The following is a 13457-nucleotide window of genomic DNA, read 5'->3' on the forward strand; positions in this document are numbered from 1 at the left end:
AATCACAGGCAACTAAAGTGTCGGAGGTGTTTCCTTTCGGGCTGTAGCTGGCACCTCTGATATTGCTGGGCAAAAAGAAATTGAGGGCTCCAGGAATTTCACTAAAACTTAAATGTACTGGCTGGAAATGACACATGTTACTTTGGCTTACAGTTCCTTGGCCAGATGAGCTTCCTGCCCCCATGCCACAGCTGGTCAGAAAGAGCTATCCTGTGAGTGCCTGGAGGGGGAAGAACTGGGGATACTTGGCCGATAGTGCAGCGCCTTCTGCTGACACCCTCCTGCCATCTTGTCACTGGGGTTAGAAACAATTCATGAGAAGTCATCGGTGAATATCAGTTACTATCATAGGACTGGTTCTTTTAAACAGCCTACATTTAAGCCAATCTCTGGATTCCTAGACACTCTCTCCCCTCTCTAATACGTCCTGAGTAACGCCTGCAGGGTGAGGTGCACTCAGCTAATCCTACACTCATTCGCTTCCTTCCTCACGGTTGAGTTGAATGCTTACAGAAGTTGCGTGTTTGCCCAAGCTTGTTTATGCCACTAATACTCACTTTTAATGACATAATTTAGTTAAATAGTACATAATATTATAAAATATAAGGACAGAAAGGAAGAATAAATCTCTTTTAAAATTGCTACCGAAATAGGAACTGAATGGGCCATGTCATAGCTACTCAAATTTTAATGTTCACACAAACCACCCAGAGAGCTTGTTAAGGGGCAGGTTCTGATTCAGCAGGTGCAGGTGGGGCCTGATATTCCAAATTTCTAATTAGCTCCTGGGCAACAGGGATGCTGCTGGTCCACAGATCACACACTGAATAGCAAAACATGAGACTACTACAAAAGCTTACTGGAAAATCATGAAAACACAAAAAGAGATTGCCTGCAGGTTGCTTTGCCAGCACTTTATCTAAGAGCTCTCTCAACTTCGAAAAACGTAGACCTGGATATCATGAAGCCACCTCTTCTCATAAAGATAATGTGAACATCATTCAGTAAAACACATTTTAAAAAACAGAGAGAACTTGACTTTCTTATGAAAAATAAATACATGAGGTTAAAAGTAAAAGTTTCCAGAAGGATTTTATTGGTTTTAAGTGATTCGGTACTTAAGAAAACTTTTTGCATTGAAGAAGAGAGTTTCTACCATGTTGTATTAAATGCACAATGACCAGTGGAAGTTGATAACAAGACTCTTGGCAATTAACCAAGCTTTACGCAGATACGTCTCACAAAATGTCAGTCAGAGTCACCTCACTACCCAACTCCAAGAGTGCCTGGCACATAGAATACAACAGCAGACCTGCAACATATTTTGAACCTTGGGGCTTTTAGTGTAATTTGTTTTCTAAGAAGGGGAAGGTTAGTAACATTCAATATTTAAGGAGCCAATCTTGGGAGAGACGAAAACTTGCTAAGTGGATTCAAAACAAATAAATGTTCTTTGCTGGGGACATTTCCTTTACACACCCATGGTTACAGGTGTGGAAATGTTTGTTTGTTTGTTTGCTTGTTTGTTTTTGAGACAGAGTCTTGCTCTGTCGCCCAGGCTGGAGTACAGTGGCACAATCTCAGTCTACTGCAACCTCTTCATCCTGGGTTCAAGTGATTCTCCTGCCTCAGCCTCCTGAGTAGCTGGGATTACAGGCATGCACCACCATCCCTGGCTAATTTTTGTATTTTTAGTAAAGATGGGGGTCTCACCATATTGGTCAGGCTGGTCTCAAACTCCTGACCTCGTAATCCAGCTGCCTTGGTCTCTCCAAGTCCTGGGATTACAGGCGTGAACCACTGTGCCCGTCTGAAAATGTGTTTTGTAGTCACAATAGGAAAGGGGAGGGATAGCGTATTTCTTCATTGTACAACTAAATCCTGATAAGCTTGAGGGATTTTCAAAGAGAATGACAATGAAATACATTGATATAGGGGAGCCATGGACTGAGAACTATTTCTCATAAATTATTCAGCTGATCAGTGAGGTATTTGTGGTATAATTTTAGTCTTCGTCTTTCTATGCTCTGTTCAAGTACCAGAGAGCTTACTGCAAAGGGAACGATTGAGAAATCTCCAACCATCCCAAATGGGGCAGTCTTAAGGTTTCCAAACAAACTCATCTTCACACAGACCCTCTTCCCAGAATGCCCCCCTTCCACATTCCAAACTCATCTCCGCCCTCATTTGAGGCCTCTACGTTTATAAGGGATGATTCTGTGCAAACGATTTCTTCCTAATTTAGACCCAGTCTCGTTCCTGACTGCTAATAGGTCACTGTGTGACTTCATATCCAGTCCCAAACTGGAGTCTGTCTCAAGTATTAATAACATTCCGTGAACAACAAGAACCTTTTCCCCCTTCCATGAGCTGTGTAGAGAAGGACCTTGGTGCAAGTACCTGCCAAGAAAGCTATCCCAGAAATTAGAAAGCAAAAAGGCTCACACACCAAATTTAGATGCACGAATCCCACAGCTTATTAAATCAATGTAAAACTCAAACAATGGAAAGCTATGGGGTAGATTAACACACTTGGGCTATATATACACATACATACACAGAAGGAAGATCCACACTACCTAAATCCTGGGCTAGCAAAGCTTATGTGTCTTGTCTGTCTGCCATAGGAGCCTTCTCCAATGATGGTGTCATTAAGAGGCCAGAGCTGGGTTTCAGCAAGAGTACCCCTAGACTAGAAGGTATCTCAGGGCATTGACATACCCTAGCTCTATTACAGCGATGGATGTAACCAACCCATAGCTGTAGTTTGACAGTTAGCTGCTAAACCACCGTGCTTTCTAACTGCGCTTCTTGGACAAAACACATGCAGAGCCAGAGGGGGGACATACTAGGAGTCACCAGTGGATAGTCAATGTCAGGTGTGACCCAGCTGTCACCACAGTTGTGTGCTCATAACTCGGTCTGTCCATTCTTTTCTCACTCTAAGTAACACATTTGTGCTGTCACATATTCCGTTTTCTATTTTTAGCATTTCAGGTTTCTACTTTGCTGTCAGCATTTAGCATCTATGATTAATTCTGCCCATGCCTCGCAAGCCATTTGCTTACTCATTGTCGGGACTAAACACAGACTATGAAACTCTCCTGTGGCATACAAACCACTGTCTATGCTTTTACATTGCTTACGTATTTCATCCACTTAATTTGCTTTTCTTCTTCAGCAGAATCGAATAATCTCAAATAATACAGCAAACTCATATAATGCAGAGAATAGGAGAACTGATGGCAAACACAAGGCACAAAATACATCTTTTATGGCTTAGCCAATAATTGGTGCTCCCTTAGAAAGGGCACATTATTCATTTAGAAGCAATAAGAGCTAGTGATCATGGATCACTAGGGTGGCTATCATGAACATAATTGGTTGTACATTTCAAAATAGCGAGTAGAGAATAACTTGAATGTTCCTGGCACAAAGAAAATATAAATATTTAAGTTGATTGATAATTCCAGTGACCCTGATTTGATTATATGAATGTATCAAATTATTATTACTTTCACACCAACCTAATATGACTTGTATGTTGAATATACGTATATCTAATAAATAAGTAAAAATAAACTTCATAAAAAGAAAAAAGTGGTACATTATTGAAGATTCTTTTAAAATGAATTCAATTAAATCTCCTAATGATATTAATAACTTACACATGCTCACTGTAGGACACTGGAAAATATAGAAAAGTATTAAGAAAAAAATTGCCTTTAATGCTACCACCTGGTGACAATCAACGTCAACATTTATTTTTTAGATCCTATTTTAATAGATACCTTTCCCCATCTTTTAAGATTGTACATACATTTCTATATCCTTACGGTCACAGGGCAAACTCCAAAATTGGGATTCAGCCTGGGAGGCCACCTGGGACCTTGGCTTTACACAGGAAGGAATTCAAGAGCCAGCCGGCTGGCAGAGTAAAGTGAAAGCAAGTTTACTGAGACAGTAAAGCAGGCCAGGCATGGTGGCTCATGGCTGTAATCCTAACACTTTGGGAGGCCAAGGCAGGCAGATCACCTGAGGTCAGGGGTTCGAGACCAGCCTGGCAAACATGGTGAAACCCCATCTCTACTTAAAAAATACAAAATAAGTCAGGCATGGTGTTGCGTACCTTTAATCCCAGCTACGCGGGAGGCTGAGGCAGGAGAATCACTTGAACCCAGGAGGTAGAGGTTGCAGTGAGCTGAGATCGTGCCATTGCACTCCAGCCTGGGCAACAAAAGCAAAACTCTGTCTTGAAAAAAAAAAAAAAAAAGAAAGTAAAGCCATAAAAGGGTGGCTACACCATAGGCAAAGCAGCACCAAGGGCTGCTGGCTGCTTATTTTTATAGTTACTTGATTATATGCTAAATAACAGGTGCATTATTCATGAGTTTTCCAGAAAAAGGGCTGGGAATTCCTGGAACCCATGATCCCTCCTGCTTTCAGACCAGATAAAGTAACTTCTGGACACTGCTATGGCATTTGTAAACTGTCACGGTGCTGGTGAGCGTGTCTTTGAGCATGCCAATGTATTATAATTAGCCAACAATGAGCAGTGAGGAGGACGACTAGAGGTTGCGTTTGTAGCCATCTTGGTTTCAGCAGGTTTTGGCTATTCTTTACTGCATCCTGGTTCATCGGCAGGGTCTTCATGATCCGTATCTTGCAAAACTTGTCCTGCTGAAATCCTATCTCATGCCCTTTTTCCAAAATACTGTATGTATTATATCTACCTATCTTACTTCATGTGTTTTCTATCCAGTGGGAGACCGCCTTTCCCTGGCATTGGCTGCAACCAATTATTATTTTAGAGACACAATGAACAGCTGCCTGACCTTCACCTGATGGTCACCTGACATTCCTGGGGGCCTCTCCTGCCCTGCTCATGTCTGCCTAACTATGTACTCTAACAGAAAGACCTTGTAAGGGAAAGAGACTCTCTACAGAAGTGAATGTCCCCCCACAGAGACAGCTTTGCAGGACCATATCAAAATTTGTCAAAAAATCTATTCTGGAGTAAAATACTTTGATTCCCTTCGGCACCTGCTTTGTGTTTTGTGATGCTATGCAAACATGTTTGGAATTTGGTATCTTATTGTTACAAAGAGTCTTTTGTTTTGTCAGGGTTGAGATCTCTGTTTTCATGTTAGTGCTGGTCAGTTGTGACTGAACTCAAAGGGAGGGGGGTATCTTGAGGCCTGTCCCATATGGCCTGTACTGGCTTTTCAAGTTTCTTTGGGTCCTCTTAGCCAAGAGGAGGGTCTGTTCAGTCAGTTGAGGGGCTTAGAATTCTTTTTTTTTTTTTTTTTTGGTTTATGAGACCATGGTAATTTCTGTATTTAGCCAGCAATTAATCACTAAATCTTAATTTTAGTAGGCATTTTATTTTTAATGCTGAACTAAAGTGAGATTTTCTCTTCCTTAAAAATCTGTGATGCTCATTCATTCTCTGATCAGTTCAGATGCAGTACATGAAAAACCAGAAAGCTAGTGTTACAGCTCTTTTAGAATTTGTCTAGCAGGTTTTCCAGTCTTTACCAGAAAGTCACCCTGCCACGAAAAGAAAGAAAAGCCATCAACCTGTGTGTGTGTGTGTGTGTGTGTGTGTGTGTGTGTGTGTGTGCTCCCTGGACCCTTCTTTTCCACAAAACCTTGCTCAAATCAGAGACAAGGGCCTTCTTTTTTTGACTAGTCTCTGCCTTGTTCTTTTTCTGAAATCCTTTAAGATGGTGAAGCTCTGTGGATTCAACCATGCAAATGCTTCAATAGAAGGGGAAGTGGATGCTCTTCACCTTTTTTTTTTTTTTTTTTTTTTTTTTTTTTTGTAGACAGAGTTTTACTCTGTCGCCCAGGCTGGAGTGTAATGGTGCAATCACAGCTCACTGCACCCTCTGCCTCCTGGGTTCAAGCAATTCTCCTGCCTCACCCTCCCAGATAGCTGGGATTACAGGCACCCTCCACCATGCCCAGCTAATTTTTGTATTTTTAGTAGAGATGGGATTTCACCATGTTGGTCAGGTTGGTCTCAAACTCCTGACCTCAGGTGATCCACCTGCCTCGGCCTCCCAAAGTGCTGGGATTACAGCCTTGAGCCACCATGTCCGGCTACTCTTCACCTTTTATTACCTTCCTTGAGCCAAAATAATGGACTGTAGCAACCAGCATTCAGTACCCTGCTACCTCATATGAGGCAGGTCCGATATAGGTTTCTCTGAAGGACTGTTTTGTAATGAGGGAGAGTTTTTCACAAGACTTTGGCAATCATTGTGTTCCCCTTACTTACTGCCACAAGTCTGATTTACTTTCTACATAGAAGGACTCCCAGATCCTAAGAATGACTTAATGGCAATTGATAATTGTCATATATTGCTAATTCTATTTATTTCCCAAGAAAAAGAAAGAAGTGTTAATGGTATGGTGTTTGTTACTGGGGCTTCAGCCTTAAAAGGGGAATGTAAACTTCCCAGGGTGTGCATGGCATTGTATGTGAGGTCACACAGTCTGGGAGGCGCTGTGCTGCCTTGTCAGGCTTCCTAAAGGAGCTGTCAACTCCCATCCACACACAAAGGCATCTCCTGGGGGCCAGGGCCTGGGCAAGACTGGCTGCCTCACAAATTTGCCCACACAGCCACAGGGTGGCAGATCTGCCAGGTGACTTGAAGGAACACTAGCCTTTTCCTCCCTGCTTGGGAGCCACACTTCTTATGTTACTGCCCCCAAGGGCAGAGCCCGTGGGCATCATCTACTCCCTCTCTTAGGCTGGTGCTATTGATACTGGTGGGCTGCGGTCGGTCCCCAAATACCGGTTGGACCTGGACTCAAGCCAATGTCCATGCTTTTGACACCATGACAAGAAGAAACTCAAGGATGAGTCCAAAAATAGTGAAAGTTGGGAGATTTATTTTCAAAGCAAAAAGTACATACTCAAGAAAAGGAAGTGCAGGCATACTCAAGGGAGAGTTTACCCCATGGATTTGGCCGGCTACCTTTATGGCTTTCTTTAACCAAGGGGTGGAATATTCATGAAAATTCCTGGAAGAAGCAGAAATTTCTTGGAACTGTGGTGCCACCCATTTTTATATCAAATACGGGTGTTCCCAGAACTGTCATGGGGTGGTGGGTGTGTGAGTTAGGACGTTAACGAGAGTATAATGAGGTTCTAGGGAAAACCCAGGCCAAACCCGGCACCATGTTGGGTCCAGTCAGTATTAGCCAGCTTGATCCACACCCCGGTTTTTCAGGATTTTATGAGCTCATAGCTTCTGTAGCTATTTCAAGTGTCTTTTTGCTAGTCACGTGAAACTGCTACCTGGAATTTTCCAATCTCCTGCAAACACTGTGTATTATCCTTCTCTTGCCACCAGTGCTATAGCGGGTGAAATCCCTCCCATCGGCTGTCCCATAGAGGATATTTGTTCGTTTCTTAATTTTGACATCTTACGGGATTTTGATATTTTGGTATCCTAAAAAGTTTGGTATTTTGCGGATATTTTCATTAAAAGAGGTAGGTACTGCCTCTGTCTTAACCTGATTTTGTCTGAACCCAAATAGGTCTTATTGTTTCTAAGACAACTATTTTCATTCTAAGACTTTTCCAGGGTTTGTCACATGTGTCAGTTGTTCCATGTTGCATAGAGTGAACCATGCTTTGATGACAGCCAGCCAGCACCTCTGTGATGATCTAATTCAGCGTTCGAGTCCAGGGTAGTTTGCTACAGGTCCCGGCTCTCAGAGGGTAACTGCATATGATGAACGTCCCGCCTCATTGATTTACCACCCTCAGAATGAGTGCAGTGGGCCACTCTCTCAGCACCCTTCCGCCCTGAGCAGGAGTCGGGCCGGGCTCCAGTGAGAGTCTCTAGGAGTGTGTTTTGATAGTTTTGTCCACAGTCTGCATGGCTACAAAGTCATCTGGGCAAGTTTTTAATTAAGTTTGGAGTTACATTACTTACCTTTTTTTATTTATTAAATTTAAATCTACGATGGTTTTAAAACTCATATGAAGAATAATTTGTAATATTTTACATTTATGTATATGAGTAAGAAAAAAACTATGTTTTAGATTGAGTTTTACTTTTCCCCTGCCCTTGAGCCATTTTTTTTAAGTATGTACATGGTAGTGTGTGAATTAGGTTCATTTCATAAAAGCACTGATTGTTATAGGAGATCAGTGAGCTAAAGCCTGGGTGCATAGCTCTCAAACTCATTCATATCATCCAATAAATTAAATTCTTAAGGAAAAGAAAAAAGGCTTATTAATTCGAGCACAAAAGCCCCCATCCCTGGTCCCAGTGCACTTTTCTTGAGGGTGATATAATCCAAAGGAGAACTTGTAGAAAAAAAATAGTGCTTGTTCTGTGTACACTCAAGAAAAGATGTGAAAAAAAAGAAAATCTCTTCTTTTGGGGTTCGGGTGAGGTCACAGTCTTACCATGGTAGGAACTCACTCATTAAGTGGAAGAGGGAGTGGAATCCCCCACCCGTCCCCACACACTCACACTGAGAAACAACTCTTCTAGATAATGACTTTCTGCAAATCAGAGAAAGGCTCCATTGCTCTAGAACACCTTCTGCCACCTGTGGAGAGGCATTGATTAGCCCCCTGCAAAGCAATGCGTCCTGGGTGGACAGATGCCCAGGAGCATGCACAGTGCCCAAGGAGAGGATGGGAGCCTCTTGGCACAGACCAATGGCTCCTCTGCTAACCTTCTACAGCTCCTGCAGCTCTGAGCAATTTCTCCATTTTTTGAGCCCCTAAATCTGTATCAGGCACTGCTGCATGAAGAACAAGAACAGGTGTGGCACATGGTAAGACAAGGATCAGCAGGACTCTGCCTACTGGAAAAGGAGCAGTGAGGTCAGGGATGCCAGTATGCTGGGCAGGTGTGGGCCTCTGACCCAGGGACACTGCTTCTAGGACCAGCAGCATAACCGTGGGCCCAGTGACAAATGAAAATATAGGACATCTTGTGCAAAAATTATTAAGGATTTTGAGATGGCAACAGCAGAAAATTAAACCCAGCACAGGGTTCCCAGTGCCAGCGCTGGTTCACAGGCCCCCGAAGCCAGCCCTGGGCCCCTGACTCTCTGTCAGCTGTGGCTGCCCTGTTCAGTCTGAGGATGACAACCCAAGTCTTTCCTGCCATTGCCCCTAGGTCATCTTGATCCTCAACACACACACTCACTTCCACACCCTACACACACACCATGGTCACACACCCCACACTCACACACTCACACCCATATTCCACCACTCACACACTCACATACCCTACACACACCCACACCCCACACCCTGTCACACACACACACCCTACACACACCCATCATAGTCACACACCCCACACACTTTCTCACACACACACCTACTACACACACTAGTCACCCCATACTCTCTTACATACACTCACATACTCATACACACACTCACCCACCATAGTCACACACTCTCTTACACTCACACACCATAGTCACACATCACACACCCTACACCCACCCCACACTATCTCACACACCCCCCACACTTACACACATTCACTCACATACCACACACACCATACTTACCCCACACTCATGCATACTCATTCACACACTATAGTCACACAGCACACACCCACACTCACACACCTCACACTCTATCTCATGTGCAGCCCCCACACCTACACACTCACACACCACACACACCATACTTACACACCCCACACTCTCTCATACACACACTACAGTTCACACACTCACACACACCCCACACTCTCACACACTACAGATTCACACACTCACATCCCACACTCAGCACACACACATCCTCGCACACCCGCAGTCCTCTGAGATCCCTTTGGGCTGGCCATGTTCTTCTCCAGGAGAACTGGTGAAGTAGCCAGGACCCTCTCCAGCGTTCTCATCATCAAGAGCTAGCTGGCTATGGCTCCTCTGAAGGCTCTCTCAGCATGCTTCCGACCTTGTATTTGTTCAATAATGCTAAGCTAGACCATTTCTCCTCCGAGTTCCAAATCCTGCAATGACCACAAATCCTATATAACAGAGTCAAACCCCCTGCCTCCACGCTGAGAACCTTCCAGACGCTCATGGCACACTCTCTCTCCATGGTTTTCTCCAGGCAAGCCGAGTGCTCCCGCTCAGGAACAGCCTCGTGTTTCTTTCTGCATCATCTCTTATGTTACAGCTTGCCTGCCTGTCTTTAGCTCTCCCTTCAACTCACGAGGTTTGCACTTTTAATGTTGACATTTTAAAAAATGTGTTTTATAAGTCTAATCAGTAGCAAAGTATATTATCTTTGTTTACTTAAATATTAAAATTTTACAATAAAGTTATCTGTTTAAGATTATATACCCTATGGGGCCAGGCGTGGTATCCCACACCTGTAATCCCAGCACTTTGGGAGGCCGAAGTGGGTGGATCTATTTTTCAGGTGGATCTCCTGAGAGATCGAGACCATCCTGGCCAACATGGTGAAACCCCATCTCTACTAAAAATACAAAAAAATTAGCTGGGCATGGTGGCGTGTGCCTGTAGTCTGAGCTATTTGGGAGGCTGAGGCAGAAGAATTGCTTAAACCCGGGAGGCAAAGGTTTCAGTGAGCCCAGGTTGCACTACTGCACTCCTGCCTGGCGACAGAGAGAGACTTCATCTCAAACAAACAAACAAAAAGAATATATACCCTATGGAATCTGAATATCACAGACTTTGAGACTTTCCATGATCAGTTTATAAAATACATATAAAGCTTTTCACTAACAGTTGGACATTTATATTATTCTTTTCCCCTGGAACTTACATTTCTATTTCACCAACCCTACTGCATTTTATCCTAATATAGTATATCCCTCTGGCAGGAAGTCTTACTCATCACGATGTCATATATCCTGTCAACAAAAATAAGTACATAAGTGGGAATTTGATTTTTTAAAATTCTTTGTAAACATAGAGTTTCTATGTATTAGAAATATCTAGATTAATTTATTTTACAGTTATGATTCATACACAGTAGATCACACATGCTATATATTTTTAGTAGAAAAAATATAGAATTTTATCAGTAGTATATCTCCTACTGAGGAGGAAGGGGCTTTTATCTCCCTAGTGTTCCAGTACCCACAAATGGGTGCTATTTCCTGCTAAAATGAGACTGTTTGGGCATCAATTCTATATTTACATATTTGGTTTGTTGTTGTGTTTGTTTTTTAATTTCACTGTTGTAAGTAGTGAGGACAGTTTTAAGACTTAATTCTGTTTGTATTTAAGGCATGGTTACAGTAATATGTGAATAAGTACATAGGAATGGAAAAAGTCACAAAATGTCACTCCATTTTTGTTTATAACTCCTAGGGCTTATGACAAAAATCACAAAAAAGTTATTTTTAAGGTCCTATCATCTGACAGTTTGATTAGATTCTCCTTTATTTTTTAAAAGGACTAGAAACCAGCTAACTTTGGATTTGATTGGCCCAAATTAGAGTCGTTGTCTCAGTTTCTGAAACATCTACCCAGAAAAGGTTTTCCTGAATGACTGCTAATTGTGCTTATTATTATTTTATTAGTGGTACCTTCTATAATTGATTAATATTGTTAGAAAAATTAACAAAGAAATATTGTTCAGTTAGTACATCTTTGTAATATGATTCAGTATTTTTCAATCTTCTTTTAAAATGCTTTTGTCAAAATCTTAAGAATGGCCAATTTTGGCTCATTCATGTCACTCAATTAGTAAAATGGTCACGTTTTAACAAAATCAGCAAAGCCAATCCTCTTCAGCAAACCCAGCAGCCAAGTCAGATTTCTTCCCTGTTGGGAAATCTTACCTTCCTTTTTTTTAGATTCAAACCCCATGTGTTAATGGCTGAGACAGCCATCCCATTTTTGAAGTTGCCTTCTAAGATAAATAACACAGGTGAGAAATGGAGCTTTGCTGTGTTCTCTTGTATGATGAAATAAAGTTCTTCCACTGCCAATGTTTTATCCTGCACTGTTTGCTCTACTCTTTTTTTTTTTTTTTTTATTGTACTTTAGGTTCTGGGGTACCTGTGCAGAACATGCAGGATTGTTGCATAGGTACACACATGGCAAGATGGTTTTCTGCCTTCCTCCCCGCATCGCCTATATCTGGTATTTCTCCCCACATTATACCTCCTTACCCTCCCCACCCCCATCCCTCCCCTAGTCCTCCCCAACTGACCACAGTGTGGGATGCTCCCTTCCCTGTGTCCACATGTTCTAATTGTACCATGCGGTGTTTGATTTTCTGTTCTTGTGTCAGTTTGCTGAGAATGATAGTTTCCAGATTCATCCATGTCCGTATGAAGGACACAAACTCATCATTTTAGTATTCCCTGGTGTATATGTGCCACATTTTCTTTATCCAGTCTATTGTTGATGGACATTTGGGTTGGTTCCAGGTCTTTGCTATTGTAAATAGTGCCACAATGAACATACATGTACATGTGTCTTTATAATAGAACAGTTTATAATTCTTTGGATATATACCCAGTAATGAGATTGCTAGGTCAAATGGAATTTCTATTTCTAGGTCCTTGAGGAATTACCACACTGTCTTCCACAATGATTGCACTAATTTGCACTCCCACCAACAGTGTAAAAGTGTTCCTATTTCTCCACATCCTCTCCAGCATCTGTTGTCGCCATTCTAACTGGTATGAGGTGGTATCTCAATGTAGTTTTGATTTGCATTTCTCTAATGACTAGTGATGATGAGCATTTTTTCATATGTTTGTTGGCCTCATACATGTCTTCTTTTGTAGTGTCTGTTCATATCCTTCCCCTACTTTTGAATAGGCTTGTTTGTTTTTTTCTTGTAAATCTGTTTTAGTTCTTTATAGATTCAGGATATTGGCCCTTTGTCAGATGGGTAGATTGCAAAAATTTTTTCCCATTCTGTTGGTTGCCAGTTCACTCTAATGATTGTTTCCTTTGCTGTACAGAAGCTGTGGAGTTTAATTAGATCCCATTTGTCTATTTTGGCTTTTGTTGCCATTGCTTTTGGTATTTTAGCCGTGAAATCTTTGCCTATGCCTATGTCCTGAATGGTTTTGCCTAGGTTTTCTTCTGGGCTTTTTATTGTGTTAGATAATATGTTTAGATCTTTAATCCATCTGGAGTTAATTTTAGTGTAAGGTCAGGAAGGGTCCAGTTTCTGCTTTCTGTACATTGCTAGACAGTTTTCACAACACCATTTATTAAACAGGGAATCCTTTCCCCATTGCTTGTTTTTCTCAGGTTTGTCAAAGATCAGATAATTGTAAATGTGTGGTGTTGCTTCTGAGGCCTCTGTTCTGTTCCATTGGTCAATGTCTCTGTTTTGGTACCAGTACTATACTGTTTTGGTTGGTTACTGTGGCCTTATAGCATAGTTTAAAGTCAGGCAGCATGATGACTCCAGCTTTGTTCTTTTTCCTTAGGATTATTTTGGCTATGCAGGCTCT

At 42.0% G+C, this 13457-nt stretch overlaps 1 protein-coding gene and 1 non-coding gene across 34 annotated transcripts in view; both read left to right on the plus strand.

The window, feature by feature from the left end:
- The window catches only part of HECW1 (HECT, C2 and WW domain containing E3 ubiquitin protein ligase 1), a 461351-nt gene that overhangs the window by 70551 nt on the left and 377343 nt on the right, over window positions 1-13457 (plus strand). The gene's annotated exons all lie outside the window — the stretch shown is intronic.
- On the plus strand, window positions 5489-5550 carry LOC118143962 (U7 small nuclear RNA). Its single transcript, XR_004728440.1, has one exon. It is a non-coding gene; the product is annotated as a U7 small nuclear RNA (small nuclear RNA).

The sequence above is a fragment of the Callithrix jacchus genome, chromosome 11, assembly GCF_049354715.1.
Source record: "Callithrix jacchus isolate 240 chromosome 11, calJac240_pri, whole genome shotgun sequence".
In the NCBI taxonomy this organism is placed as follows: Eukaryota; Metazoa; Chordata; class Mammalia; order Primates; family Cebidae; genus Callithrix; species Callithrix jacchus.